This window comes from Gorilla gorilla, chromosome 15, assembly GCF_029281585.2.
Source record: "Gorilla gorilla gorilla isolate KB3781 chromosome 15, NHGRI_mGorGor1-v2.1_pri, whole genome shotgun sequence".
NCBI classification, from domain to species: domain Eukaryota; kingdom Metazoa; phylum Chordata; class Mammalia; order Primates; family Hominidae; genus Gorilla; species Gorilla gorilla.
In genome coordinates, this window is record NC_073239.2 from 104970360 (window position 1) to 104998284 (window position 27925).

A 27925-nucleotide genomic window follows, 5' to 3' on the forward strand; every position below is an offset into this window, starting at 1 on the left:
TATCATTATATCCAAATCGCATACTACAATATAGGTCCCCATTTTTGTGAGAATAAGTTGTCCTTATCTATTCTACAAGAGGGGAAGCACTCGTCCAATCTGTCACAAGGTCCCCTTCAAGGGAATGGTCCACCAGAGTCTGGTTGAGGGTAAGTAAGACAAACTTCTGTTCCATAGCTGGACCTGGATCTGAAGTCATAAGTAATATTTATCTCCAACCTCTTCCAGCAATTCTATATTTCCCTCACTATGGGCCAGCACATTAGCTATCTGTGTTGGTCTCCTGGTGGGATGACACAAACATTCATCGTTGAGGGGCTTGAAACTTCATTTGCCTTATCCTTTTTGGGCCATAGTTGTTGCAATACAATTATGCATCAACTTTTGACAATACAATTATGTAGGTACAATACAAACTATGTACAAATCTGTTATCGCTGGACACAGGAGCACCAAGAGATACCCTTGTGAAACCCTTGGGTTCCAGATGTGTTTCTTCTTGTCCTCACTGGTAACAGCAACTCTAGCTATTCAGCAGAGTCAGGGGCTATTACTTTTAATGATGTGCTAACTATTTATTCCCTGCTGGCCCATAAGCATGAGGAGTTCAACTGATATTTTCAGCTTCAAATTCAGGGGACCCTTACATTTTATCTGGCAGAATTATTCTCTTTCCCATCCACAGTCACAATTAAGATTTCTAATCCAATAGAGGCTAAAGTTGCAAGATGGAAGATAGTAAACACAAATTCCGTAATCACTTGGTTCCCAGTTTTATATAATTGAGCTACTGGGGATTCAAAACCATATATTGGTCATTGGCTTAATGTATATGCCATATCCTGGAAGATCACATTCAACCCTGCTAGATGTTGTCCCCAAGCTGGGATCTTAATGAACCTTTAATATGATTTCTACCATTCTCTTAGGATGGCTGCTTCTGGGTGATGGGGAACAAGGAACAATTATTAGATTCTGTTTCATGCACTCATTACCTTGATTCTTATAAATCAGTTCCCTTGGTGTGTGGCAATGCTGTGTGAAATATGTGTTGATAAGTCAAGCATTCTAAAAACTTTTGGATGGTAAGCCAGTGGAGGTACTACAGACAAGGAGGGCAAACCCAGGGTCTATTCACATTAAGGATCAATTCCTACAAGGACAAATTTCTGTCCTCCCCAACCCCCAGGGTAGAAGATGTCTAATTGTAATCTACCTGATACCAAGAGACTGGCTGATCTCCTCAATCTCTGCTGTTGACAAATTGAGCATTCAAGAGTACCATTAGCTAGACTAGAAGGAATTCATGCAAACCTTTATCTCTGCCATGAGACCACCCTTTTCCTGGGCTCACTGTCCAGCATAGAAGCAGTCAATGAGAGAGAGATGAAGTGACATACATGATGAGGTAGCCTTCCCCACTGGTTGCTGAGAGACCTGTTGGTGGTAGATGTTCTCTGGTGGGTAGTAATAGCTGCAAAATTTGTGTCCATTTTTATAGGTCAATCTATATGCCTCATCCTGTGACATCATCATTCCCCAGTTTTCTATTTGATTCCTTCCAGACTCCTCACCAGTTATTCATGTCAAGTGGATGACAAATTTACTGCTCACCACTTTCCCGCTGGCTAATTTACTTTAACCGCTGCTCTTTAGAGATACCACTGAGTGGATCTATAATATGTCAGCAGTGTATTTTTGACTAGCATCTGTTGACACACTTGTGAGCCAGGCGTGAAGTTTTTTTTCAATCTTCTATCAGTTGGTCATAGGGAATCCCCTATAAACCATAAGTGCAAGATGAGATAAAAGGTATCAGAGTGATAGAAACAGATGACATGCAAATTTGTGCCACCTCTTTGTGCAATTTACTCTTGCCTTTTGGACCTGCCTCAGTCCCATTTCCAGGCACGACATTCCATAACGTAGATTGCTGCTGTGCTAACCCAATCTATGATTTAGTGGATCTAATCATACACAGCTTGCTGTAGTTCAGATATTTGCTCCTTTCAAATCTCATCTTGAAATTTGATTTCCAATGTTGGAGGTGGGCCCTAGTGGGAGGTGTTTGGCCCACGAGGAGTGGATCCCACATGAATAGCTTGGTACCATTCTCTCATTAGTGAGTGAGTTCTTGCTCTTTTAGTTTCAATGACAGCTGCTTGTTAAAGAGTCTGGCACCTCCACTTCTCTCTCTCTCTCTCTCTTTCTCTCTCTCTCTCTCTCTCTCTCTTACTTCCTCTCTTGCCATGTGATCTCTGCACATACTGGCTCCCCTTAGTCTTCCACCATGAGTGGAAGTAGCCTGGGCCCCTCTGCAGAAACAGAAGCTAGCACCATGTTTCTTGTACAGTTTGCAGAACAGTGAGCCAAATAAACTTCTTTCCTTTATAAATTACTCAGCCTCAGCTATTCCTTTATAGCAATACTAAATGGACTCAGAAACAGCTCACACTTGGTGTCTTGTGATGTTATAACTAGGCATTCAATCTCTACAAATATCCGGTAGCAGGCCAGGAGCTGCAAAAGAAATTGCAGTCTGCAAAAGCCAGATAACTCTTTGTCAACTCTGAAGGAGATTCTCATTTCCTACAGTTCCTTCGTCATGGAGAGCTCTATCACGATTAGATCTATTGAGTTTTATAGTTCAATAGTCTGGCTCTGCAGAAGGCTCCTGCAGAGCCTTCTGTTAACTATGGCCCAGGAAAAACTTCCATATCTCCCAGAATATAGACCAAAGCAGTATTTTTAAATGCAGTCTATTCTTCCACCAAATTCAAAAAGGCTCACCAAGCAGTGTACCTCTTTCTTAGTGGTAGGAGTTGCAAGTAGAACAATGTGCTTATTTCTTTGTAAGAATGTCCTAGCATATTCTGGATTGCTGGATATCTACTAAGTTGACCAATATCATGGGAACCTGAACTTCATTGGGTTTATCACCTACCCTCTGATGTGCATGTATCTTACTGGGTCACCTAGGGTATTAACATTTCCAATAACCATGGCATCATCAATACAGTAGACAAGTGTGATACCGTGACGTTCTGCAGAAGGCTAAGATGATGGAAATACCTAGCTATTATGTTGTGACAGGGAACAGGATAGTTAGCACAACAGTGAGTGTGTAGAGTTGCCCCTCTAAATGTAAAGTCAAATTCCTTTTGATCATTTTTGCTGATGGAAATCTAGTCAACAAACATTTTATGTAAAGGGTCATACAATAAATATTTTTAGCCACGTGGTTCTGTTATAATTATTCAACTCTGCTTTTGTAGTCTGTGGTCATATTTGGCCCATGAGCTGTAGTTTGCCTACCCCTGACTTAAAAACAAAGTGTTTTCCAGATTAGTAGCTGCATATAAAACGCCAAAGACCATGTTGATCTTTTTCATGAAAGGTACCACATTTTGTCTGCAATGACCCATATTTTTTTTCAGGATACACATAAACCAACTGAATAGGGATATGATGAGACCACCACACCTTCATCCTTTAAATCTTTAATGTGTAATAAAGATTTACACATTAAAAGAATTACACATTGTGTAATTCCTTTTAGGATGCAGATTGCTTCTTATTTACCATATAGGGCATGGATGTGTACATAGGGGTGTGTGTGTGTGTGCGTGCACGCATTCGTGCATATGTGTATATGTAGGAGGAGAAGGAATTGCAGAAATTTCAGGGGTTTCCACAGAGCCCTTGCTACCGTAATGGCCCTTAATCTACAAGTCGGAGAAACAATGGGAGGGTTCTGCCAGATGCTTAAAATAACTGTGTTTTTGGAGACTAGAAAAATAACTGAGAATTTTTGTCCTTGCGATTGAACAATGAGAACACATGGGCACAGGAAATGGAACATCACACACCGGGGACAGTTGTGGGGTTGGGGGAGGGGGGAGGGATAGCATTAGGAGATATACCTAATGTTAAATGACAAGTTAATGGGTGCAGCACACCAACATGGCACATGTATACATATGTAACAAACCTGCACATTGTGCACATGTACCCTAAAACTTTAAGTATAATAATAAAAAAAAGAAAAATAACTGAGATAAACTTGAGCTAACGTTTCATTTATCACCTAGCTTCCATATACCTACTCTAACTGGAATTCCATGATGAAGATTTGAGTCCACTAGCATCAGAAAACTCGGATCCCATATTTAACGGTGCTCAAAAACAAATATATGTACTGCCTTCCCCAGTGTACAATAGTCTATCAATGGCCACAGGTCCCTTTTGGGAAGGATTATAAGGAATATTTCATATTTATATATATTTTTTCAATAGCATTGCAATGTTATTCCTTAAGGGAACTCAGTCTCCCTTTCAATTAGTGGGTTCTAGGTCTACGAAATAACTTAAATTTTGAAACTGGAAGAAAGACTACAGATTTCACTGTGGTGACTGATGTTAACACTTCTATTCTGTAGTTCTCCATTTTTTAAAATAAAATAGTGCAAGTCAGCAATCCTTGTCAGCAGTCTAGCTATCTCACACCTAAGAACACCATGGTCTATTAGCCAACACCAAAGATCCCCATTAGGGCATTTTGATTGACAGCCTGACCTTAGTGCTCATTATAGACATTATGTCCACCATGTTTCTTATAGTTCAACTATCAGAATCCCAAGCTCTGCCACTGTGGAATCCTGTCATCCCTGCTGATAATATACAGCCCAATTTAATGGCAGCATCTCCAACCCTCAGTCCTTTTACAAAGACAATTTCCATTAAACTTCTAAACAATTGTCTGTACCCTCTGCCCACTGCATTCCTTATTTCTTTGGTTAATGGAAGATATTTTGTGTTCCCTCAATGAACACAGCCGGGTGATATGTTTTTAGATGTTACATAATAAATTAATTCTAACAGCCCCATCTTTAGGATCCTTCTGATCCTTTCTTCAATACTATACATCAAGAAAGTCCTAGCATTTCTACCTCATTTACTGAAGGCCATCATCCTGTATAAGCTTAAAGGATCCATCCAAACAGATTTTCGGAATCATCTTGAGATATTTCCAAAGCATTGAAATCCAAGTGATGAATGAGCTCTCCCTTGTTGAAAATGCTCCCTACGCAGCCTTATATCTGTCTTCCCACTCCAGGCCAATGCCCTCTAGATCTACTTCCACATGTGTTCCAGGTCCTGAAAATCCTTTTCAGTATAGACTATTCCTCCTGGGGCAGAGGTTGTACTTACCTGATCAGACTGTGCTGAGACCTGACTCTGGTCATTGGCCTGAAACTAATGAGAATTGGATCTGGAAGAGAACTAGTGCCATATTGCAAAACACCTGCCTTAAGTGGTGTCATTTCATTGCCTCCAGAAAAGGGGAGACTGTTCCCCTCAGGCAAGTTGGAATCAGTTGCTTCTGCCATCCTGGGGAGTTCAGGGACATCTCGGAGTTCAGAACTCTCAGGATAATATACCCAAATATTCCTAATACAAGTTAGGGGTCCCATTCTTTTCCCATCAGGGCAATAACTTTGACAGATGAGATCTGTTGGGGCTATGCCTTGAGTCACCTGTGCAGCTCTGCTACACTGAAAACTAGATGCCGGGCCTGCTTTTCAGCAGTCTGCAGGAAATAAGAGTCTCCTTCAAAGTTGCCATAGAACACTTTGACTTTTTAAGGGTGTCTTTACTTGGCAGTTGGCTGTCATGAGCTTCTCGTTTTCTTGTGCCAAGTCTTTCATTGCAGTTAAGAAACATCCCACTCAAAATTTTGTGTAATTATCATCGCCCTCATAACATTCAATTACAACATATCCCAGTGCCACATCTTCTGCCTGCACCTCACTCCCAATTACTCTCGGGTCAAGGGCAAAAAATTACATGGAGGTATGGGGTAGGAATGCAGGAAAGGAAAATGGCCATATGCAAATTGAAAACTTAGGCCTTCTGAATAAATTGGCCTAGAGATGCATTTTGTTTGGCAGGCTCAACTTCCAGAAAAACTTCTGAACTTAAATATCTTTAGGCAGAGCATGCGTTTTTCCCATTTGCCACAGTTCCTACCAATCACGATGATGTTACTCCACATATTCTCCTTCCCTGCCTGACTTCTGAGGGCATTTGGGCTTAGCATCTCTGGGTGTCAGGATCACATCTGGTAAGAAAGCATAGTGGATTTAGCTAGCTGCAAATTTTCAAGAGGAGTTACTCTCAGCAGCCTCCAGATAGGAATGCCCCATGCCTCCTGAAAACAAGTGAGCAAAGGCCCAGATTCCCTGAGCTCCTTTGAGATTTCCAGCACAGGTGAGCAGGGAAGCAACAGGGTTAGTTGATTCCCAGAACCCTGGGCACATGTTAGAGACAGCAGCAATCTCTTTTTAAGAAAATGCTTAACATTTTCAGGGGATGAGAAGGCACTGAAGTATCTTTATGCAGATGAAGTTTCATCTTGGTTCTGATTAAACAAAACGATGTTGTACCTGGTTCTCTTCCCTACCATTTTTTAGTGGCCTTCAATTTAGTCATCATTTTCCCCCATTCTCAAGTGACATAAGAGTTAGAGTTGTTATATATCCCCGAAGCAAAGCTTGAGGTCGATTGTCTGTGCATACTGATAATATGGTAATGCCATTCTGTTAAGTGAATGATCTAGATTTGTAAGAGATGTTGAATTTCTTAAATTCACTCTGAGATAGACAATAGATACCATAGACATTTTATTAGAAAATTTATATCATAGACATATTTGAGGCTCACTCTGTGCCAGGCATTGTATTGGGCTCTGTTGATGCAAAGAGAGTTAAGATATGGGTTGCCGCTCTTGGGGAGTTCAGAATCTAGTAGGAAAACACATGATATCATGTGAAGTCTAAGCAGAGTATTATGGAGACACCAAGGAGGGAGAGAAGGCTTCACTGAGGAAGTGACATTTGTCCTGAATCTTGAAGGATAACTTGCTCCTGAGGCAAAAGTGAGAAGATGGGATGGCAGTTCAGAACAGTGAGTTAGGGACAAGATGTGGGACTGCTTGCCCCTGTCTTACTGAGCTGCCTTCACCCCATCACTCCTGTTCAGCACCTCACTTTGGTACTACTGCAGCTACCTTCATGAACAATCTCTGATAGACTCTGCCTCCCCACACGTCTGAGATGAGCAAATTGTACCAACTGCGTACAAGTAGCAAGCCAGTCACTAGTGCCCTCGACTGGGCACATGGGAGCTGGCTGAAAATCCATCCCCAGCTGTAAATTTTAAGTGTAACATTATACCAAGGACATCTGTCAGTAAAGTGCCTAGACATACCTTATTTTCCCATTTTCACAAGCTTGGAGATCAATGGGCAGGAGCAGGAATAAATTACTATGTTATCACACTTTTCTGAGCATCTGGAAGAAAAGCTGTATCTGAAGAGCTGTGGGTGAACAGAATAGCTGAGTGGGTACTTGGGTGATCAGGTGTATTATCAGTGGAATAGTTATTTCATCTTTATGATGATTTGATAGTGAATGGCATTTTCTACTTCCAATGACTCCATGTTCTCAATCAGTTATATTGTACTCTGATATGCACACAATGGGATTGCCTTGGTGCTTAAAAAATAGATGCATGGACTCCACCGTTTAAATCAGAATCTCGGAAATTGGGGCCCAGATATCTGTATTTTGAAGGCTGCTCACAAGGTTGTCATGTGCAACCAGGGTTGCTTACCACACTTCTAGACTAACAGAGAGATAAAAGATAGGGGAGCTTACACTCAAGGAGCAAGGACCCTTATTGGCATCTTCCCACTTTATATAGATATAGCTTCCATAACAACGACATGGGAAAATGTAATCAGAATTCTTCTTGGAGCAGCATTCCACTAGTTTGACAGAAATACAAAAATACTTTGATAAGCTGCTGGGGGTAAGGGGTGAGTCCTCTCAGGGGCATGCTTAGGAAACAAAGTAGTTCCCAAAATCTATGCATATGACAGAGAAGAATTAGATGGCCTTTGAGAGACCCAGAAGAAAATGCAAAAAGGAATAGGGAAAAAAAGGGCAAAGCAACCTGCTGTGAGCCTCCTAATCTTCCAGGGCCTGAATTCCCAGCGCTTGAGGTAAGGATTTCAGTGCTGAGGGTGAATGGGCAATGTGAAGCAGGAGCCAGAGAATCAAGATTGTCTCTGCAGAGGTCTGGGTCTCAACCATGGTGATGGCTAATATGCACTGAGAGTTCTTTAGACATTCAGGAGTAGGGGGAAAGTGGAAAGATTCTGTCACATTGTGACAAAAGAGAATTTGGTGATGTCGGTGGTCACCTTGGTGACAGGCTCACAGCTAGAACTGCATTTATGAGGTTCTACAGAGAGCCATTGTGACCAAAAATCCCCCTCCAGGGTGTTAAACTCCTGGAGGATACTCATAAGCCAGGACTTCCCAAGAGTGTCCCATTGAACTTGAGTTCTAAGGATGGTACATGACAAAAATCAACATGGGTTCCATGATCAAAGAAGTTTGGGAAATGGGCTAAATGAAAGGACTTCCAAGACCTTTTATCTGCTAATGAGAAAGGTGATGTTTCTAGAGGCAAGATACAGACTGCAGCTCTCTCTGCATGCTCTCATGAAATATCTCAAAGAAACAGAATTCCTTAAGGGTCCCTTTGGGAAACACTACTGCCGGTCTACGTATGAATGACTGGAGCCACATAGAATGTTTTGCAAGAAATAACCAGGACACACAAATGTATAAGAATACATACCAATGCATTTTAAATTTGCCCACTTTTTCGATCAAAAACAAACAAGTGTAAGTTGTTTTCCCTTTCCATGTCCATTTCTAGAACAAGCCCTGTGAAAAACAAGCTGCTGTCCCTGCTAGAGGCATCCTGCAATCCATGGATGTTTATCACCAAGCCATTGTTAAAGTGAGGTAACAGCTATGCGGGATTTGTTTCACTCACCCCTTGGAACTCAGATTCCCTGTGGAGAGTTGGAGTAATATATATGAGGACAATAGGGAGCCTGAAAGTTAAGAATTCATCCTGTTGTATTTCTCCAATGGCACATTCACGATGTGGCTCCATGGTTTAATGCAGACTGAAAAGCAGTTGGCATTTCACAGCAGGAGGTTAGAAATAGAGTGTGCTACTGGGTCAGGGTAGCTTGACTGGATAGAAGTGTGTGCGATGGATGCTGTAATGAGGTGGGAGGCAGGTGACCTGAATTTTAGTCCCAAAGATACCACCCTAAACTCTTGCTATGTGACCTTAGCCAAATTCTTAGTTTTCTTATCTGTAAAATGAGGTTTAGATGGTCCCGAAGCCACACACTCATGCTCCTCCTCCTCCTCATCTTTCCTGGCTGACTGGGATGATGACCATGAGGCAATGTTGGCAGCCAGGAGTAGAAAATGGCAGACTCACTAGCACACCTGAATCCCTGAAAAACAGTATCGCTGTTGCTGCTGATTAAACCTCCCCCTTGAGAAAGGAAAACATTTTTTGTAAGCTACTGGATGTTTTGGGTCCCTGTGTTTGCCATCTTCCTTATTTTATATGAGAACTAGTACCAAAAAGTAAGCACTATAGCAAACATCTAAAATGGAAGGTATTAGCTTAGCATTCAGACTGAAGGCAGGAATAAAATGGTTATGAGTGGCTAGAAAGTGAAAGCCTCATGTTATCCATGGATAACTTTAAAAATTATCATCTATGATTATTTGGAAGGTAGACCAAGAACGTATTGAGTCTGTGGCTTTAGGGAAAGCAGGTGAAAAGAGTAGGAATATTAGTGTATGTCAACTGCTATTCGTTGTTTTTAATCAAGTGCTACAAGAAACAGATAAACTCAAGCAAGAATTGGTTAGTTTGCCAGCCAAAGTGGAGCTGGAAAAAAAATACAAAGCTTCTTGGGGCTGAAAAAACTCTTGGGTTCTATACCTCAGATACTAAAAGATAAGATTTGCAGATCAAAAAAAAAAAAAGAGAGAGAGAGAGATCCAGCCAAGTGGCAAAGATAATATCAATAAAGTTGCTTTGCCACCCAGGCTATTTTAGACTTCAATGTGGATTCCATGATGGTGGAATAGATGGTATGATCCAGGAAGACAAACCTTAGATCAGGTCTAGAAAGGAATTTGGGGGTTATTTACGAGCACATGAAACAGACTGGAAACAAATAGGTCAGATACCTATCGAGTTTTTGAGAAAACTGTAATGCCCAGGAAACCACAAGCTTGAATCTGTAAAATTACCCTCATGTAACAGCAGAAAGTGGGCTCTGGGAGGTGTGCAACTCCTAGTAACATACTCCTCAATATTCACCGTATAAGGGTCCATGGAGGCTAACGGACAAAAATATTCTCCAGGAGGTCAGAGCCAAGAGACAGAGGAAAATGAGGAAGAAAGTTCCTTGCAGAGGACAGACCCAGGGTCTATCAAAACATTTTCTTCTAGGGTTTGGGGATCTTTGCAATACCTACCCTACAGGATTCCATTATTGCTCTGGACCAGGGAATTCTTTAGGTATTTTTACTGTGGTTAGCCAGTCCACTTTTGTGTATTGAATAGGCAGATGGAGCAAAGATAACTGGTCTTTTAGTTCAAAGGATGCTGAACTTTAAAGAACTGTATCTAGACTTTCAGAAGAGGCCAGAGCATCATTTGGAGATCCTAGACTTTGATATCAACAAGTAGACAATTCAATAAGTGGACAAAATTTTGGGTTTTCTCCCCAGAGTAATATGTACGTATGTTTTATGTAAAGGATGATAGCAGTGAAAGGGGCTAACTGTGATAGAGGTTGCTAGCTACCTACTAAAAATCCATTCTCCCCTTCTTACTGGCACAGAGCTAAACTGCATTACTCAGCCTCCCTCGCAGTAAAGTGGCCAAGTTTTCTTCAGTGAAACATGATTGCAGTGACACATGTCACCTCTACGTTTGGCCCATACAAACCTCACACTTATCCCAATATGTTCTTTCTTTCTACTGGTTGATTGGTGTGGCAAAGCTTTGTATAACTTCTAGATGCCACATATTGAGGATGGCAGAGCTATCCCCAAATGGCTCTATAGGGACCACTAAGTGACTGTGGAGGAGAGCTGACATCAATCCAAATCCTATTATAAAAATTTTTCGTTTTTAAGCCACTGGAATTTGGGTTTTATTTCAACTGCAGTTCAGAATACTCTAACACGTCACTGTAAAAGTAACGATGTCTATTTATGCAGAATATGCCAACTTTTCCAAGGAAGTCCACGGTTGATCTATTGAATCTAAGAGCTTTACACTGTCTAATCTGATCATCACTCTTGGTCGGATTAGATTACACGGTCCCTTCTTATGACTATTTTAAATATATACAGTCAATCTCTTCTCTCCCATCCTCTCCTCTCCTCTCTTTATCTCTCTTCCCCGACTCCCCTGTTGCACTCTCCTGGCAAAACCCCAGCTCTGGTTTCATCCAACTCTACCTATGCCCACACTCACAAGTTTCCTGTGGCTAGTTTCACTTTAAACTCATGACTGCTGATGCAAAATAAATCCATAGTGCTGCCCAATAATCTCACTACATTTCCATAATTCATTCATTCATTCATTCAATCTCATGCACAGCTATTTCATACTTTCTCTTCTCTCCACAACTGTCCAGTTCCTCCCCACTCCTCTTCTTTCTCAGCTGATGAGCTAGAATTCTACTTAAATAAGAAAAAAGAAGCAATCAGGGAGAAATTTCCGTTGGTTCCCAACACTTCCTCCACTGCCTACCTGCATCTGTTCCTATGTAATTTGCCATCCCTCCTGGGTGAATTGTCTGTGCTCCTTTCTAAAGCCAAAACCTCCATATGTGCACTGGGCACATTTCCTCTTACCTACTTAAGAATCCTACTCCAACAATTCTCTCCTCTCCTGCATCATCAAAATTTCAATCTATGCTGGATCTTTCCTTAACACACAGAACATCTTAATATATATCCCATCTTTCAAAACAACAGCAAAAAAACCCCAAAAAATGGACTTTGCATTATCTTGCAACTACCGTCCTATTTTGTTGCTAGCTTTTATACATATATTCCTGAAAATAACTGTCTATATTCACTGTCTTCCTTTCTCTAATTTCTTTCTCTTTTGAGCCTATTCCAGGCAGGTTTTCATACTCACCATTTCACTGTGTTCCACCTATGATCCCAGCTACCGGGAAGGCTGAGGCAGAAGGATCGCCTAAGCCCGAGGTCAAAGCTTCAATGAGCTGTGTTCGTGCCACTGCACTCCAGCCTGGGCAACAGAGCGAGACTCTGTCTCAAAAAAAATTTTTTTTAAACCAACTTACATCAAGATCACCAGTGATCCTCATCTTACCAAATCCGGTGGCCAATTACTAATCTTCAGTTTAGTCATCCTGTCAGTAGCATTTGATACAGCGTATCCTTCACTTCTTGAAATACTTTTTTCTCCATGGACTATTCTTTCTTGGTTCTTTGTTTTCCTTACTGGTCTCTCCTCCTCATCTCCCCAACCCTTAAATGTTGGAGTGCCCCAAGCTCAGTTCCTTATGTTGATTCTTTCCCATCTGCACTCATTCTCCAGAAGATTTTGTCAAATTTTATAGGTGTTCATACCAAATCTATGCAGATGGATCCCAAATTTCTAGCTCTAAGCCAGACGTCTCAGTTGAACTCTGGGCTTGCATATCCAGCTGCCTTCTTGACATCTCTACTTGGGTGTCTCATTATTGTCTTGAAATTAACATTCTTCAAAATCAAACTCCTGATTATCTTTACCCTCAAGGTTGCTCCATAAAAGTAGCTCCATTTCTCATTTATTTAAGCCCGAACCTTCATGATCTCTAGCTGTACTCTTTTCCTTACATCCTACAGCCAGTGCATCATCATATCCTGTTGCCTCCACCTCAAACCATATCCAGAATCTGACCATTTCTCATGACCCCCTTACCATCACCTCCCACCTAGATTACTGCAATAGTAGCCTGTGGACAAAACTACTTGTTCCCTCCCTATATCCTGTGCAAATACAATTTTCATCTGGGTACTTGGTCTTCCAGAATGTAGATTATATTTCCTAACATTTCCTGTAGCTTAGTGTGACCAAGAGGATGTAATCTGAAATATCTATAGAACCTTCTTTAAGAGATAGCTCCAAGGTATCCTTTCTTCCTTTTTTTAAATCTGTTCTTCCATCCTGTTTTTCAGTACAGAGATGACCACTTAGACCACAGGGATACATCCTTATGTTTATTCTTTTCTACTGTACTCATGGCAGTGAGTTGGAAGGTCTTGGGGTCCCTGAGGACTTGGTGAAACAGATCTGTCATCTACTTTTGGATTTTGATGTCTGAATCTATAAATAAGAGAGAAACTAACTTCTACCTAAAGCCACTGTCATTTGGGTTTTCCTCTCACCACTGAACTTCATCCAAATCAATACGCTTTCTAACTGGTTCTCTTCCGGCTACTTTATAAATGATTCTCCCCACAGCATTAGCAAGAGTAGACCCTTTAAGACTCAGACTGGCTCATGCTACTCTTGTCCTCAAAGCCCTCTGGTAGCTCCTCTTCTTTCTCCCATTGTGCTGTCACCAAAGCCATTACTGGACATCTCTGTTCTTCTATGCTGTGTTGCCTGCTCCTCCTCTCCTCTCATCCGTGTCCACTCTTCATCCCATTCCTTCCATTCCAGGGCAATAATCTATGCACTGCCTTGCAAGCACATTCCTGCTGCAGGGCTATGCAATCCTTTCGTTTTCCTGAAAGCCTCTTGGCCCTGTTATGTTATGACCCACTCACTCACTTTCCTCAAGACTGTACCCAAATATTATCTTATCAAACAGGCCTTTTCCACCCACTCAGTCTAAACTATCACCACCACCACCACCAGAACATATTCTGTAAAAATCAGAATGCTCAGCTTCTTTAGAGAAAGCAACCACTATGCTAAAACTGGGCCCAAATTCTCAAAGGGCAACAATAGACTTGATCCAGGGAACATCAAGGTGGGGCTTAAGGCAGCTCTAGTTATTCTTTCCATATAATTTCCATCAGGACTCTGTCCTCATTCCTTGGTATGGAGAATGGCTGTTGTGTTTTTTTTTTAATGTAAACTTCTATGCAAAGTTAGCTTCGAACACCAGTACCCCATCCCATTCTCTCCATTCGTCTTCTGCCAACCCATTCCCACTCCTGCCCAGCTAGATGGCCATCCTTCTAAATGAAAAGCATAAAGTTGCTATTGGCTAGAAATTGGATGGCACAGATACTTGACAGTTTACAGTACCCCAAACTCCCTGTTTCCATGTACCTCTCTGCTTCACTAATTCATCTCTGTCTGGTTTCTAAAGGCATATGATTAGCAGATAACACATTAGGATATTTCAGTCCTCCCAGGTTCATAGGAGAAAAATCAGAAGATTAAAAGGCACTTCGAGACCCCAAGGAATGACTCATCAATATGGAATTCTAGATATCAAGAGACAATCATTCCACGTAGTAACTTTCTTTTTATTATTATTATTATTATACTTTAAGTTTTAGGGTACATGTGCACAACATGCAGGTTTGTTACATATGTCTACATGTGCCATGTTGGTGTGCTGCACCCATTAACTCGTCATTTACATTAGGTATATCTCCTAATGCTGTCCCTCCCCCCTCCCCCCACCCCACAACAGGTCCCGGTGTGTGATGTTCCCCTTCCTGTGTCCATGTGTTCTCATTGTTCAATTCCCACCTATGAGTTAGAACATGCAGTGTTTGGTTTTTGACCTTGCGATAGTTTGCTGAGAATGATGGTGTCCAGCTTCATCCATGTCCCTACAAAGGACATGAACTCATGATTTTTTATGGCTGCATAGTATTCCATGGTGTATATGTGCCACATTTTCTTAATCCAGTCTATCATTGTTGGACATTTGGGTTGGTTCCAAGTCTTTGCTATTGTGAATAGTGCCGCAATAAACATACGTGTGCATGTGTTTTTATAGCAGCATGATTTATAATCCTTTGGGTATATATCAAATGGGATGGCTGGGTCAAATGGTATTTCTAGTTCTAGATCCCTTAGGAATCGCCACACTGATTTTCTATACTTTCTACTTTTAAGACTGAACTCCTTCTACCAGATTATTTTACAAAGCCAAATGGCTCACTCCTGGAGAGTTGTTTGATTTGGTTCAGAATCCAAGTCTGTTTTCTTTTGAAATGTCAATACAGACCAACCAGGTTTTGAACACGTGCAAAGATTATTGAAAACAGATTAATTTTTCCTAAGAGAGAATCTAGCCTTGTGCAAAGGAACTATTATTTTAAATGACTAAAAGAAGAATTGCATTGTTTAGCTTGCAAATACTATATTTAAAAGTTACTAAAGATATAAATTCGAATCATTGCCAGGTCAAGTGAAGTTCAAATCTGCAAAGTGAATAGCTTCTAAGAGGTTTATACAGAGCTTGGTAGTTCCCTGTTACATATTTATGTTGCATTTTTATTAAAGAAAAGTGTTGGTAAAATTAGCATGCTTCCATGTTAATTTTACCATGTCTTTATAAATTCTCTCAAAACCAGATGCTTGGAAATGGTAACAAAAACTACTTTGAATGGAGTTTATGGACTTTTCTTTTTAGCAGTTTGTCCAGGATTAAGCAATTACTGTGAAATAACCTCATTTGAATGGAGTTTATGGACTTTTCTTTTTAGCAGTTTGTCCAGGATTAAGCAATTTTTGTGAAATAATCTCAATAATTAATTCTTTCAGCAAAATCATGCAACAAATATTTGCACAGTGACTAAATGCTAGTCACTGTTCTGTGCTCCCTGTTCACAGGGGTAAACAAAGGGCAAAGTCTGTGCTCTTTTGGAGATATTGTCTGATTGAGGGGAGAGGTGATTAACAATTGTGTAATATGTATGGACTATGAGGAAAAGTGTTAGCAAAGCAAACAGGGATGGAGTTTTATTCACATTTGCATCACCAGCATCTGGGGCTTGGAAAGGGGCTTAAGGGATGAATGGATTAATGACTCAATATAAACTGTACCTGCAGAATCTCTGATCAGACAGAACATTTGCTCCAAAGCCATTGAATGGGCTGGGATGGAGCATGCATGGTTTTAGCTTCATCTCCCACAACTGTGGCTTTGTTATGTGTTGGTGGCAGGTGGTTTCCAAAAGGAAAAGCTTTGGGAGATAGAAGTCCTCGTTTTGACCTCTGCCCTCCTTGTACACCAGGAGCCAGAAAAACTTCATCTCTTTTACAAGAAACATTGAGATTCCTGTAAAATTAAGAAATCACACAATTTGATGGTCTACATTATCTAAAGCAAATGAGACTTCTATTTGGAACAAAGACTACCTTGTTGGGAAATGAGTCTGCAAGTTAAAGTGTTTTCTGGTAAGTTTCTTTGGTCCTTAGCTTCCTTAAAGGGGAAGTAATCATTGCCCATGGGCCCCTTTTAATTTCCCCAAGTTAGTTTATCTATTGAGTCATTTATGGTAGTTTCGAATTGCCTCATAGAACAAAGTCAGCACTTCTTGTTTACGCATACTGTGCCACACTGGCAGAGTTATCTGGGTCTTCTCTCTCTCAACATTTCCAGAAAGATGGTATCTGTATCATCTAGACTGTGTTTGCCCTGAGGAGAAACTAAGACAGACATGCCCAAAGGCTGAACTCAATATCTTTGTAGAAATTATTAAAAACAATATCACCTTTAGCCTTTAACAAGACCTTTTCAGACCAAAGTGCCCTCAATACCAGAGCATGTAGTCACCCACCCCAGGTTGACCCCGGAAGTATGAGAGAGCTAGGGTGGGAGCCAGAGGCTGAGACAAGAAAGGGGGTGATCTAGTTCATGCCAAATGAATCTCACAAGCAAGACTAGATTGTAAAATCAGCAAAGTTGCTCACAGCTGCATTATGTCCTCCCTGAGCTCTGGGCACTTTTGCCTCTGTGACCTCCTTCCTCCAACAATTAACATTAAAAATTGTATTTTATTATAAAGACAAACATAATCATGACTGAATTTATTATTACAGATATGTTATGATTAGAGTAATTTTTGTTCTAACTTTAAAAGAAATGAAAATCAAACATTTTTGTGGACCCCAGGCACTGTACCTCCTGTGGCTTATGGAAAAGTGTGCCTTAAAGTTGGTGCCTTAGCATCTTTGCCTCCTCTTATTTTTCCTGTGTGTGTCAACTGTCACTTTGCCCTTCTTTGGGACACCACTTTTTACAAACGAATGTCTCAGTTATCTAACACATTTGTGTTTCCATTGCCTCTCCTGCCCGCTGACCCGATTGAAATATTTTGGCCAGCAACAGAGTTAGGAGGGGTGTGATTCCCAATGCACTTCCCATTTCTACTTCCTCATTGCCCACTTGGCACTAGCTTTTGCTGCCACTTCTCCATTGAAACTGCCCCTGTAAGGTCATCAGAGTCCACTAGATTGCCAAACTCATGGATGATGGGCAATCTCTAACTTTAGACCTTCCTGTTGCATTTGACACTATTCTTCATTTAACTAGTTTTTACTGAGTACCCACAATGTTTCAGGCTGTGTGCCAATTTGGGAGGCATAATTATCAAGTAATCAGACAAGATTCTGGCCCTCATAAGGCTTTTTGGCTAGTAGGAGACACAGATAAATAAACAGCAAGTACAATACATTTGGGGATACTATAGAATCACCTAATTGGAACTTGAGAAATCAAGAAATGCCTCCTGGAGATTACACTTAACCTAAGACCTGAAATATGAATAGAAGCTAGCCTGGTAAGGGGAGGAAGAGTGTCCTAGGTGGAAAAAGCAACATGCACAGAGCCCTAGTGATAAAAGGAATAGCTGCACACTCTGGTAATAGAAAGTAATTGCACATGGCTAAGGCCTAGATATATATGCATGAGAGGGGAGTTTGTGCTGGGTAGTGTCATGAGCATATTGACATTATATGAAGATGGCTCTAGTGTCAGTGTAGAGAATGAATTGGGTTGGAGGTGACACTGGGGTCAGGGAGAGCCACCAGAGAGCTGCCGAAGGGATGTGGTGGCTGGGATGTGGACAGGACATGGTAGGGTTCTGAACCAGGGAAGCAGCAGAGGAGAAGGAGAGAAGTGAACAGATTGAAAAGATCTGTCTTAGTAATAAATTGGATTTGGGGGTGCAGGGGAAATAGGAATCAAGGACAGCATCTGTATCTGGGCTGTTAGTGGCAAAAAAAAAAAAAAAAAAGAATCCCTTTGCTGATTAGTCAGAAAGGAGTTTGAGGATATTAAGAGGCAACTCAATCTTTGGGAAGGGCAGAAAAAAAAAAACACACCCAGTTAGGAAAGCTCACATCCAGGACCACCGTAGCCAAGAGCAAGCCCAGCTGAACACCACACCACTGAGCAGAATTATTCTTCTTGTTCTTTGGCTCCCATAATACTAGGAACTGGACACCAAGAGCTTTCCTGCAGCTATCCCGGAAGAGCCTAATTCCTCCACATTTGCCATTGTCACAAGAGGCTACTTCCCCTCACCCAACAGCAGGTCCTGTTGCTCACTTCTGCCTCCTATATTTGTGCAGGTGCAAATGCTTGACCAAACCTGGGTCCCATGTTGAACCAAGTGGTAAAGAAGCTTGGAAAACGTGGTTCCTAGCTTTCCAGGGAGGCAACTACAGAGGAGTTGAGATGGATGCTGAATTCTTTATTGTATCAGCCATGATTGGTGGCTCTAGGGCCAGGCACATATTTTCTGAGGTTCTTCCCTGAGTCACTTCAATCATATACCATCTGGGCCATCTAAACTTGAAGCTCCCTCTGCTTCTGGCCCTATGTTAACTTTTGAATTGTCACCAAGTAGTGTTTTTGAACAGAAGTTCAAGATATTCAGACTCACTGAGTAATCCATGTTCACAAGGCTCTCAACCTCACCAGCATATGAAACTTCCACAGTTAACCTGCCCTGCATACTTTTCTATTTATTATTAAAAGTTGCACACATGCACAAAGCAGAGAGAATGGTGTGATGAGCCCCTGTGCACAGCAACCAGCTTTGACAATGATTTGCATTTTGCTATTCTTGGTGTCCAGCATTCTTTCTTCTGCCTAGATCCAGACTCCTTCCATGCTGGGCTTTGTTCAATCCCAGTTCTCTGTTCTGTCAACTTCATCCTCCAACTCAGAAATCCTCTCAAGCTGATGATACCACGTGTACACAAAGTCCTCCTACCCCAGCTTTTTCCCAAGCAGCTGAAATACATTCTACTTTGACTGTGGCTCCCATCCTACCAAACTCATCTTTCTCATTTATTAAGTAAAGTGGTATTGTTGGACCAGATGATCCTTTTCCACAACAAAATTCTAGGATGGAGTGTGAATTTTCACCTTTTGGCTTTAGACTCAATAACAATGTTGAATGATTTTAATTGGATTCTTGAGAGCCAGGACTCATTCTTTTACAATTAATACTCCTCCCCATCCCCGTCTTCTGGGAGCCTCTACCAACTGCGTCAAGCAGCTCCCCCCAACTTGGCCAGGCACCCTGTGTCCACCTCTTCCACAATATTTAGTACTTTCATTTTCATTCATATTTGTTTCCCAACAAAGGCACCTGTACAATTGTTTCCTACTACCCTGCTTGCTGCTTAAGTCTGATGAAGACATTCTTCTTTGGAGTCTGACAATAGGTAATAAGGACACATAAGGTGATTTGAGTCCCTAACTGGACTCAAAAATGAGATGGCTTTTGTTTGGGAAATGCTTTCACTTCACACCAACCAACTTACTTACAACAAATGATATATAGCAGTGAGCACGTGAGCCGGAATCCACTAATCCTATCATACACCACACCACTTAGAGCAATGGGACAGCTCTTTAAATGTGCAGCTGAAGCACCGGATTGGAGATAATACCCTGCCAAGTGGGTGCCATCCTCCAAGATGTGGTATTCTCCCTAAATCAGTGACCATTAAATGGCACCATGTCCTCAGTAGCTAGAACACACAGGTTTGCGTACCAACAAAGAGAAGCAGGAATGCCCTTGCCTTACCATAACATCTGGGGAAATTTGTGCTCTTGGCCTTGGTTGCCCAGGGCAGTACTTAGTCATTATCTTATTCCTTCTTGGCTTCCTTCCTCCTCTGTGTCACTTCCTAGTACCTTGCCGTACTCTCCTGACATTCCCTCCAAAATAAGCTACTTGCACCTGATTGTATGTCTCAGAATGTGTTTTGGGGAGATTCATGCTGAGGTGTGGGGTTAATGCTAATATTCATCTCACAGATTTGTCAGGAGGAACAAATGGAGAATGTACCAAGCACCACGTCTGGCTTTGAGTAAGTGCTTGGTAAATGACAGTTATCATTGTTGGTGACATCATTATCATTATTCTCTTGCAAAGAGAGCTGAGGCTGGGCTTATTCAAAGTTCTAAGAGAGGCAACATTAACACACTGGCTTACTCTTTCCACATCTTCCCTCCAATAAGTAAATTATTGATTATATTAGTAGCTGTCTTTTGTCTACTCTGCTAGGTACTGGGCTAATTGCTTTGTATGAATTATTGCAGTACAATGTTGTCTCAATGGCCTTACCAGATTACAATAATCAGGAGTATAATTATAATCCTCATAATAATAGACAACATGTGTTGAGATTTTTCTATAAACTGGAAGAATCTTCTGAGTGTTTCACGTGTATGTAGTACTGTAGTATCTTTCTATTTTACATGTGTAGCAATAGGCTCAGAGAGGAGAAATGGTTTGCCCTTGGCCACACAACCTGGACAAGGAGGAATCTGGATCGGAACCCAGACCTAACTGACTCCAGAGAGCTTGCTCTTTTTAGACCACAGTCTTATAATCACTTCTTGTATTTCTCTAGATGTGACTGTATATTTGTGTGATTTAAACTTTTCAGGGTAATGAAACATTGTCCTTCACAGGAGCTAAAAAGAAAACTACCACTCAACATAGACGAGGAAACTTCACAGGAAATCTGACCCTGTGACAATAATTTTAAGGAACAAGAAGGCATGAGTCACAATCCAAAATAGCAAGAATAAAGCATAGGATTCTGCTTATGCCAAAATATTCCTCTGTGATTTAAACAGATGCAGGGACTTTGTTTCAACCATAGTGGATATGGGAGGGAGAAACGTCTACTGTAAGTTGGGATGTCTACAGAAGAAATGGATATCCAAGACACAAATAACTATTTTTAAACAAGTACATAAAAGACAGGGATGTGTCTATTAAATAAATTCTTATCATTTTCTACCCTTAGAAAAGTTTTACTTAATCAATAATTTATGCTAATGTGGAATTATTCTTAGAAAATTAAAATTCAACCTTATGAAATAATCCACTGAAATCTTCCAAGTTAAGATTACACGTAATACAAAAACATTCTTACTAACTACAATCACAGAAGGAAAATGGAGTCATTTTACCAGCTCTTCGAGCTATAAAAAGTACATCTGATAGATTCTCCCTGCCCTGTATTATTTTCAATCATCACAATGGCTACTATTTTTCAGAGGCTTGTCATTTGCTGAGAACTGAGTTAAGACCTTTACATTATTTCATTTAATTCCTATAATAACCCTAAGAGGAATATACTATCATTATTTTCATTTTACACAAAAGGGAACTATGGATTAGAGAGGTTAAAATCTTGCACAACATCACTCAACTAGTATGTGGAGGAATCAAGACTCAAAATATGATTAACCAATGTTATTGACTGAACGGATTATTCCTCTCATTGTTCTTTCTACGTAGACCCAAACATCTAAGTTCCACAATGGCTGGAATCAGGGTAGACAAAAGTACAATGACAAAAGACACTGTATTACTGAGTTCTGAAACTAAAGATTCAAGGCCCTTCTAAAAGTGACATCTTAATAAACTGCTCCAAGAATTGGCTTTTCTTGGGGACATGCAAAGAGCTCACTTTTTGGCACTGTGATTTACAGATAAGTAGCCTCATTGTCAGGCTGTGGCAGCCATCACAATGAGTCAAAAACACAGGCTCAAAAATGTATACTTCTCCAAAAACAAGAGTCATAATTCACACTCACGGTACAAAATTATAAACATCCTGCACCACCCAGTGACCCTGAGCCAACTTGGTGATCAAAGGTGATTCTGAATTTAGTAGGAACCAAGAAGTAAACTGTATTAAATACTATAAATTCCTTAGTCCATCTGTTACATGCAAATACTAATAGTAGTTTCCAGGTTGATTGTTGAAAACCAAAATGAAAATTTGAAGAAGTAGAGGCAAGGGACATATAATGAATGTGTCTTCATCATAAAGATCTTCAATTCAGCCTGATCTATGACAATGATCATAGATCATTATATTGAGATATAATTCACATACCATAAATTCACCCATTTAAAGAGTACAATTCAATGGTTGTTAGCATATTCTCAGAGCTGCACATCCATTACCACAATCAATTGTTGAAATTTTCGCCACTCCAAAAAGAAACCCCATACCCTTTAGCAGTCACCTCCCATTCTCCACATGCCTTCAGCCCTAGGCAAGCCCTAGGCAGTCTGCATTCCATCTATATAGATTTGCCTATTCTGGATATTTTATATAAATGGAATCATATATGTAGTATTTTGTGGCAGGCTTCTTTTACTTAGCACAGTGTTTTCAAAGTTCACCTATGTGTTGCAGCAGGTATCACTATTTCATTTATTTTTATAGCTGAATAACATTCTATTGTATGGATATGCCAGATTTTGTTTGTCCACTCATCAGGTGATGAACATTTCAGTTGTTTCCACCTTTTGGCTATTAGGAATAATGCTGTAATAAACTTTTTGTGTACAAGGTTTTGTGTAATATGTGTTTTCAGTTCTCATCAGTATATACCTAGGAGCGGAATTACTGGGTCATAAGGTAACTCTATCTTTACTTGTTTGAGGAGCCACCAAATTGTTTCACATTTCTGCCAGCAACATATTAAGGGTTCTTATTTTCACATCCTCATCAACATTTGTTATTATCTATCTTTTTAAATTTTATTTTTTATTCAATAATTTTTTAAGGAACAGGTGGTGCCTGATTACATAAATACGTTCTTTAGCGGTGATTTCTGAGATTTTGGTGCACCCATCACTCAAGCAGTGTACACTGTACCCAAAGTGTAGTCTTTTGTCCCTCATAGTTTAGCTCCCACTTATGAGTGAGAACATACGATGTTTGGTTTTCCATTCCTGAGTTACTTCACCTAAAATAATAGTCTGCAATTCCATCCAGGTTGCTGCAAATGCCATTATTTAATTGCTTTTTATGGCTGAGAAGTATTCCATGGTATGTGTGTATAGATACACACATATATATATATATATATGTGTGTGTGTGTGTGTATATATCACATTTTCTGTATCCACTCATTGATTGATGGACATTTGGGCTGGTTTCATATTTTTGCAATTGCCAATTCTGTTGCTAGAAACATGCATGAAACATGCATGTGTGAGTATCTTTTTCATATAATGACTTCTTTTCCTCTGGGTAGATACCTAGTAGTGGAATTGCTGGATCAAATGGTAGATCTACTTTTAGATCTTTAAGGAATCTCCACACTGTTTTCCATAGTTGATATGTCAGTTTACATTCCCACCAACAGTGTAAAAGTGTTCCCTTTTTACCATATTCACGCCACCATCTATTATTTTTTAATTTTTTGATTATGGCCATTCTTTCAGGGGTAAGGTTTAATTTGCATTTCCCTGATAATTAGTGATGTTGAGCATTTTTCCATATGCTTGTTGCCCATTTATATATCTTATTTTGAGAACTGCCTATTCATGTCCTTAGCCCACTTTTTGATGGGATTGTTTGTTTTTTTCTTGCTGATTTGTTTGAATTCTTTGTAGATTCTGGATATTAGTCCTTTGTTGGATGTATAGATTGTCAAGATTTTCTCCCTCTGTGGGTTTTCTGTTAACTCTGCTGATTATTTATATTGCTGTGCAGAAGCTTTTTAGTTTAATTAAGTCCCATTTATTTTTGTTTTTGTTGCATTTGCTTTTGAGTTCTTGGTTATGAAGTCTCTGCCTAAGCCAATGTCTAAAAGGATTTTTCCAATGTTATCTTCTAGAGTTTTTATGGTTTCAGGTCTTAGATTTAAGTCTTTGATCCATCTTGAGTTGATTTTTGGATTTTTGAATAAGGTGAGAGATGAGGATACAGTTTCATTCTTCTACATGTGGCTTGCCAGTCATCCCAGCACCATTTGTTGAATAGGGTGTCCTTTTCCCATTTTATGTTTTTGTTTCCTTTATCAAACATCAGTCAGCTGTAAGTATTTGACTTTATTTCTCAGTTCTTATTCTGTTCCATTGGTCTATGCGACTATTTTTATGCCAGTACCATACTGTTTTGGTGACTATGGCCTTGTAGTATAGTTTGAAGTTGGGTAATGTAATGCCTCCAGATTTGTTCTTTTTGCTTAGTCTTGCTTGGCTATGAGGGCTCTCTTTTGGTTCCATATGAATTTTAGGATTGTTTTTTCTAGTTCTGTGAAGAATGATGGTGGGTTTTTTTTTTTTTTTTGAGACTTAGTCTTGCTCTGTTGCCAGACTGGAGTGCAGTGGCGCGATCTTGGCTCACTGCAAGCTCTGCCTCCCAGGCTCATGCCATTCTCCTGCCTCAGCCTCCTGAGTAGCTGGGACTACAGGTGCCTGCCACCACACCTGGCTAATTTTTTTGTATTTTTAGTGGAAACGGGGTTTCACCACATTAGCCAGGATGATCTTGATCCGCCCGCCTCAGCCTCCCAAAGTGCAATGGTGATATTTTGATGGGCATTGAATTGAATTTGTAGATTGCTTTTGGCAGTATGGTCATTTTCACAATATTGATTCTACCCATTTCATGGTCATGGGATGTGTTTCCTTTTGTTTGTGTTGTCTACGATTTCTTTCAGCAGTGTTTTGTAGTTTTCCTTGTAGAGGTGTTTCACTTCCTTGGTTAGGTATATTCCTAAGATTTTACTCTTTTTGCAGCTATTGTAAAAGGGGTTGAGCTCTTGATTTGATTCTCAGCTTGGTCGCATTGGTGTATAGCAGAGCTACTGATTTGTGTACATTAATTTTGTATCCTGAAACTTTGTTGAATTCCTTTACCAGTTCTAGGAGCTTCTTGGATGAGTCGTTAGGGTTTTCTTGACATGCAATTCTATAATCAGCAAACCGTGACAGTTTGAATTCCTCTTTACCAGTATGGATGTCCTTTCTTTCTTTCTCTTGTCTGATTGCTCTGGCTAGGATTTCAAGTACCATGTTTAATAGAAGTGGTGTAAGTGGGCATCCTTGTCATGTTCCAGTTCTCAGGGGGAAAGTTTTAAACTTTTCTCCATGCAGTATGATGTTGGCTGTGGGTTTGTCATAGATGGATTTTATTACCTCAAAGTATTTCCCTTCTATGCCAATTTCACTGAGGGTTTTAATCATAAACGGATGCTGCACTTTGTTAAATGTTTTTCTGCATCCATTGAGATGATCATGGGATTTTTGTTTTTAATTATGTTTATCTAGTGTACCACATTTATTGACTTGCATATGTTAAGCCATCCTTGCATCCCTGGTGTGAAACACACTTCATCATGGTGGATTATCTTTTTGATATGCTGTTGGATTCAGTTAGCTAGTAATTTATTGAAGATTTTTGCATCTGTGTTCATCAGGGATAGTGGACTGTAGTTTTCTTCTTTTGTTATGTTCTTCCCTGGTTTTGGTATTAGGGTGATACTGACTTCATAAAATGATTTAGGGAGGATTCCCTCTTTCTATATCCTGTGGAATAGTGTCTATAGGATTGATATCAATTCTTCTTTGAATGTCTGATAGAATTCAGCAGTGATTTTTGTCTGGTCCTGAACTTTTTTTTGGTTGGCAAATTTTTTAATTACCATCTCAACCTTGCTGCTCTTTATTTGTCTGTTCAGAGTTTCTGTGTCTTCTTGTTTCAATCTAGGAGGGTTGTATATTTCCAGTAATTTATCTGTTTCCTCTAAGTTTTCTAGTTTATGTGTGTAAAGGTGTTCATAGTAGCCTTCAATAATCTTTTGTATTGCTCTGGTATCAGTAGTAATATCTCCCTTTTCATTTCTAATTCATTTAACTCCTCTCTTCTTTTTTTGGTTAATCTCGTTAATGGTCTACCAATTTTATTTATCTTTTCAAACAACCAGCTTTTTGTTTCATTTATCTTTTGTGTTTTGTTTGTTTGTTTGTTTCAATTTCATTTAGTTCTCCTCTGATCTTCGTTATTTCTTTTCTTCTGCTGGGTTTGGATTTGGATTGTTCTAACTTCTCCAGTTCCATGAGGTGTGACCATAGATTGTCTGTTTGTGATCTTTCAGACTTTTTGATGTAGGCATTTAATGCTATGAACTTTCCTCTTGGCACTGCTTTTTCTGTATCCCCGAGGTTTTGATAGGTTGTATAACTATTCTTGTTCAGTTCAAATAATCTTTAATTTCCATCTTAATCTTTTTGTTTACCCAATGATCATTCAGGAGCAGGTTATTTAATTTCCATGTATTTGCATGGTTTTGAGGGTACCTTTTAAAGTTGATTTCCAATATTATTTCACTGTGATCAGAGAGAGCACTTGATATAATTTTGATTTGCTTATATTTGCTGAGATTTGTTTTGTGGCCTCTCACATGGTCTATCTTGGAGAATGTTCCATGTGCTGATGAATAGAATGTATATTCTGCAGTTGTTGGGTAGGATGTTATGTAATTATCTGTTAAGTACATTTGTCATAGGGTATAGTTTAAATCTATTGTATCTTTGTTGACTTTATGTCTTGATGACCAATCTAGTGCTGTCAGTGGAGTATTGAAGTCCCCCATTATTATTGTGTTGCTGTCTGTCTCCTTTCTTAGGCCTAGTAATAATTGTTTTGGAAATTTGGGAGCTCCAGTGTTAGGCGCATATATATTTAGGATTGTAATATTTTCCTGTTAGACTAGACCTTTTATCATTATATAATGTTCCCCTTTGTCTTTTTTAACTGCTGTTGCTTTAAAGTTTTTTTGTCTGATACAAGAATAGCTACTCCTGCTTGCTTTTGGTGTCCATTTGCATGGAATATCTTTTTTACCCCCTTACCTTAAGTTTATGTGAGTCCTTATGTGTTAGGTAAGTCTCCTGAAGACAGAAGAAACTTTGCTGGCAAATTCTTATCCATTCTGCCATTCTGTATTTTTTAAGGGGAGCATTTAGGCCATTTACATTCAACATTAGTATTGAGATGTGAAGTAGTATTCTATTCATCATGTTATTTGTTGCCTGAATACCTTGTTGTTGTTTCTTCATTGTGTTATTGTTATATAGGTCCTGTGAGATTTATCCTTTAAGAAGGTTCTATTTTGGTGTATTTTTAGGATTTGTTTCAAGATTTACAATTCCTTTTAGCAGTTCTTGTAGTGCTGGCTTGATAGGGGAAAATCTCTCAGCATTTGTTTGTCTGGAAAACACTGTATCTTTCCTTCATTTATGAAGCTTAGTTTTGCTAGATACAAAATTCGTGGCAGATAATTGTTTTGTTTAAGGATGCTAAAAATATTACCCTAATTCCTTCTAGCTTGTAGGGTTTCTGCTGAGAAATCTGCTGTTACTCTGACAGGTTTTCCTTTACAGGTTTCCTGATGCTTTTGCCTCACAGCTCTTAACTTTAGATAACCTTCATCTTGACTTTAGATAACCTGATGACTATGTGACTAAGCAATGATCTTTTTGTGATGAATTTCCCAGGTGTTCTTTGAGCTTCTTGTATTTGCATGTCTATATCTCTAGCATGGCCAGGGAAGTTTTCCTCAATTATTCCCTCAAATATGTTTTCCAAACTTTTAGATTTCTCTTCTTTCTTAGGAACATCAATTATTCTTAGATTTGGACACTTAACCTAGTTGCAAACTTCTTAGAGGCTTTGTTCATTT

The 27925-nt window shown here is 39.8% G+C and overlaps 2 long non-coding RNA genes across 2 annotated transcripts in view; one reads left to right on the forward strand and one right to left on the reverse strand.

Annotated features, from left to right (window-relative positions):
• The window catches only part of LOC109029509 (uncharacterized), a 62337-nt gene that overhangs the window by 3536 nt on the left and 30876 nt on the right, over positions 1 to 27925 (forward strand). The window lies entirely within an intron of this gene.
• On the reverse strand, positions 6669 to 8291 carry LOC109029507 (uncharacterized). Its single transcript, XR_002008611.3, has 3 exons — positions 8017 to 8291; positions 7270 to 7378; positions 6669 to 6926 (listed from the first exon to the last, which is right to left on the reverse strand). It is a non-coding gene; the product is annotated as an uncharacterized lncRNA (long non-coding RNA).